The sequence below is a fragment of the Monodon monoceros genome, unplaced genomic scaffold, assembly GCF_005190385.1.
Source record: "Monodon monoceros isolate NGI ecotype Baffin Bay Population unplaced genomic scaffold, NGI_Narwhal_1 Super_Scaffold_9, whole genome shotgun sequence".
Lineage (NCBI taxonomy): Eukaryota > Metazoa > Chordata > Mammalia > Artiodactyla > Monodontidae > Monodon > Monodon monoceros.
This window is the reverse complement of record NW_021703786.1, coordinates 9,369,572-9,374,518: the sequence shown is the minus strand read 5'-3', so window position 1 is coordinate 9,374,518 and position 4,947 is coordinate 9,369,572.

The window sequence follows — 4,947 nt, the reverse complement described above, 5'->3', positions numbered from 1 at the left end:
AGATGCCCAAGGCAGCTGAGGCCCAGATGGCCTTTAGATCACTCAATCCCAGAGGAAGAGAGAGGCCTGCTCTCTGTGTGTAGAGCAGACCACTTGGGGAGACTCTGACTGGCTCCTATGAGGGTTCCATATCTACTCAGTGGACAGGGGGAAGGCAACCATAATTGGCCAGGCCAGGCCACATGCCCACCCCTGCCTGCAGCAAGAGGGTGAGACAGAGCTGTGGGGGTTGGTGTCCCCAGAACTGGCTGGGGGCTGACAGATTGCATATGGTCAGCTATAGTTGGTATAATTTTCCCAGTGTACAGATTAGGAAACTGAGGCTTGCAGAGATTAGGTAACTTGTCAGGGCTATATAGCTAGAGACCCAGCTGGGATTCAAACCTACGTCTGTCTGCTCTTCCCAGAACATCACCCTGCCTCCTTTAAAGTGATATTGAAACATCACTTGAAGAGGTAGATTCCTGTTGGCAGCCACATCATTCCCAGCACACTTTGTAACAGCTGTCACAGAGAGGACGCCCTGGGAGGAGAGGGGGCCACACGCTCAGACAAGACCTTTTACAAGCCCTGCTCCATGATTGAAAGAGTCTCTGGGATCATGGACTCCTGTTGCCGTACTGATTCAGTAACCCATCACCTGGCCTCTGTTTGGACACTGCTCATCCCAGGGAACTTACCCGCTCCCAAGGTAGGCAGCCTGTTAGAGATTTGAACTGGTCTAGTAGTTAAAAACCACACCAATGGTTAGAAACAGGGCAGCTTTGGCTGGCTCCTGATCATTTGTTTGTCTTCATTCATCTGTAGGGGGAGCTTTTGTTTTATAGGTGGAAGAGGAGAGAGAAAGTTTGGGTAGAGGGTGGAGCCGTCCAAATATTTGAAAGTTACCATGCACCCCCTTCCTCTAACTCCACCCAGTCATATCCCAAGTTTCCTCAATTGAATTTATTCACTATATATATTATCCTGTCTCTGGAAACATCATCTATGGTCTTAAGAATCCTCTAGAAAAATGTGGGCCTCAGTGGGTAGAGCACAGGAGACAGGGCCCTCTCTCCTCCTGCACGGGTTTAAACACAGCCCAACATCACTTGCTCTTTGGCAACCACAGAGCAGTATTGGCTCAAGTTGGTTCTATGCCAGATCCCCTCCCCACTGTGGACAGATGACACCGATTTTTTTTTTTAATCAAAAACGATGGGTCAACCGTGTTTGGAAAAACCCATCCTAAAATTCATATAGAATATCAAGGAATTCTATATCAAGGAATCCTAAATAGCCAAAAAAAACTTAAAAAGAAGAAGAAAGTTGGGGGGCTCACATTTCCCAATTTCAAAGCATAGTACAAATCTACAGTAATCAAAACAGTGTGGTATTGACATCAGGATAGATATATAGACTAAAGGAACAGAATTGAGAGCCAAGAAATAAACCCTCAAATTCATGGTCAACTGACTTTCCACAAAGGTGCCAAGACCATTCAATGGGAAAAAGAATCTTTTCAAAAAATGGTGCTGGGAAAAGTGGATATCCACATGCAAAAGTATGAAATTAGACTCCTACTTTATATCATACATAAACTAAAAAATGAATCAAAAAGACCTACGTTTGGGCTTCCCTGATGGCACAGTGGTTGGGAATCTGCCTGTCAATGCAGGGGACACGGGTTCAAGCCCTGGTCTGGGAGGATCCCACATGCCGCAGAGCAACTGGGCCCGTGAGCCACAACTACTGAGCCTGCGCGTCTGGAGCCTGTGCTCCACAACAAGAGAGGCCGCGATAGTGAGAGGCCCACGCACCGCGATGAAGAGTGGCTGCCGCTCGCCACAACTAGAGAAAGCCCTTGCACAGAAACGAAGACCCAACACAGCCAAAAATAAATAAATAAATAAATTTATTTAAAAAAAAAAAAAAAGACCTACGTTTAAGAGCTAAAACTATAAAACTTGTAGAAGAAATCATAAGGGAAAATATTTACGATGTTACATTTGGCAATGGTCTCTTAAATATACCAAATGCACAAGTGACAAAAGAAAAAAATAAATAAGTTGGACTTCACAAGATTAAATACTTTTGTACAACAAAAGACACTATCAAGAGGGTGAAAAAACAATAAACAGAATGGAAAAAATATTTGCAAATCACTTATCTGATGAGGATTTAATATCCAGAATATATAAAGAACTCCTACAACTCAACAAGAAAGAGACAAACACCCCAAATAAAAAATGGTCAGAAGACCTTGAATAGACATTTCTCCAAAGAAGATATACAAATAATCAATAAGCACATTAAAAAGATATTCAACATTACTAGTCATTAAGGAAAGGCAAATCAAAATCACCATTAGATACCACTTCACACCTGCAAGGCTGGCTAGAATTTTTTTTTTAATTAAAATAAAAAACAAGTGTTGGCAAGGATGTGGAGAAATTGGAACTTTTGTCCATCCTGTTGGGAATCTAACATGGTGCAGCCACTGTGGACAAGTTTGGCAGTGCCTCAAAAATCTAAACATAGAATTACCATATGATCAAGCAATTCCCCTCCTATGTATATACCCTTAAGAACTGAAAACAGGGACACAAACCAACACTTGTACACCAGTGTTTATTACAGCATTATTCACAACAGTTCAAAGGCAGATACAACCCACGTGTCCATCAACAGATGAGTGGATCAAGTATGGTATAGGCATACTTTGTTTTATTGTGCTTCACTTCATTCACTTTGCAGATGTTGCATTTTTTTACAAACTGAAGGTTTGTGGAAACCTTGCAACAAGGAAGTCTATCGGTGACATTTTTCCAACAGCATTTGCTCACTTCCTGTCTCTGTCTCATACTTTGGTAATTCTCACAGTAATTCAAACTTCATCATTTATTTTTAAAAATAAATTTATTATTTTTGGCTGCATTGGGTCTTTGTTGCTGTGCATGGGCTTTTCTCTGGTTGCGGCGAGTGGGGGCTACTCTTCGTTGCGGTGCGCGGGCTTCTCATTGCTGTGCGCGGGCTTCTCATTGCTGTGGCTTCTCTTGTTGCAGAGCACAGGATCTAGGTGCACGGGCTCAGTAGTTGTGGTGCACAGCCTCTAGAGCCCAGGCTCAGTAGTTGTGGCGCCCGGGCTTTGTTGCTCTGCAGCATGTGGGATCTTCCCAGACCAGGGGTCGAACCCGTGTCCCCTGCATCAGCAGGCGGATTCTTAACCACTGTACCACCAGGGAAGCCCAAACTTCATTATTATTATACTTGTATGGTGATGTGTCATCAGTGATTTTTGATGTTACTCTTGCAAAGAGATTATTACTCGCTGAAGGCTTAGATAATGGTTAGAATTTCTGGGCAATAAAGTATTTTTTAATTCAGTTATGTACATTGTTTTTTCAGATATAATGCTATGGCATACTTAATAGACTACACTATAGTGTAAACATAGCTTTTCTATGCACTGGGAAACCAAAAAATTCGTGTGACTTGCTTTATTGAGATATTTTCTTTATTGTGGTGCTCTGAAACCAAACCCAAAATATCTCCAAGGTATGCCTGTATATACATACAATAGAATATTATACAGCCATAAAAGGAATGAAGCTCCAATACATGCTACAACATGGATAAAACTTGAAGGCATCACACTAAGTGAAATAAGCTAGATACAAAAAGACAAACATTGTGTGATTCCACTTGCATGGAATATCTAAAACAGGCAAATTCATAGAGACAAAGTAGATCAGATATTACCAGGGCCTGGGGGGAGGGGCAAATGAGGAGTTGTTTCTCAATGGGTACAGTTTCTGTTTGAGGTGATGAAAATATTTTGGAAATAGATATTGCTGATGGTTGCAAAACAATGTGAATATACTTAATGCCACTGAACTGTACACTTAAAAAAAATTAAAATGGTAACTCTTATGTATATTGTACCACAATTTAACATTTTTAAATGATTAAAATGGCAAATTTTATGTTATATATATATATATTTACCCCAGTAGAAAAAATGATAAGCCAGCATTGCTGCAAATTCATAAAATACCTTCAATGTGAAATTTTAAAAGGGTCCTCTTCTTTTGGGTGGAATTGAGTGGAGAGCTGGCTGAATTTCAGCCCCCATTTAGTTCCTCAACTCGGAAGATGCACTTGGGTAGTCAACAGCCTACGCAGCCATACATGGCGACTTTGTGCTGGATTTTATATTTATATCTCTTTCTGATTGGTCAACATCATGTTTGGTCCTCATTCTGTTATCCAGTGTATTTGCCATCTCCCCTAGTTTGTGCCACCTACCGAGCGGATGCTATGCCATATTCCACAGCGTTGATTAAAAAGGTCAAACTGGGCAGAATCCTGTGGCTCCTCAGTAGAGACCTCCTGCCAGATTTGTAACTAACCTGTTAACTAACACTCTTTGGGTGTGACCGTCCAACTGCCATTGGTCCTAACTGTGCCTCTGGAATGACAGCACACTGTCGTGCTGTATCCAGCCTCCTTCCTCACTGGCCTTCTCCACATTTTCCCACATTGTCCTCAAAGTTTTCAAAGCCTTTACTAAACTCCAGAGAGAGGCTGTTTCCTTCATCTGCCAGCCTGGGCACCCTATTATAAAAGAAAATGAGATGACTTTGGCCTGCCTGAATCTTTGAGGGGGTAGGATGATGCAGGGCAGTTGTTTTCAAACTTGCATCAGAATCACCTGGAGGGTGACGGCTGGACTATGAATGAATGAATGAATGTGTGCTGACTGCTTTTCTAAACTGCTCAACTCCACACTGGAGTTGGGATTGGTCAGTTACCGGCCTCAGCTTTTCCTAGGTTGATCTGGGTAATGGGTAGATCATTGATTACCTGAAGAAAGTAGATTGATTAAGGAAGAACGGGGAGAAGAGAATAAATCCTTCAAGTGGGAGGAAGGAGGACTGGCTGAACTGGGAGAGGACCCCTCTATCC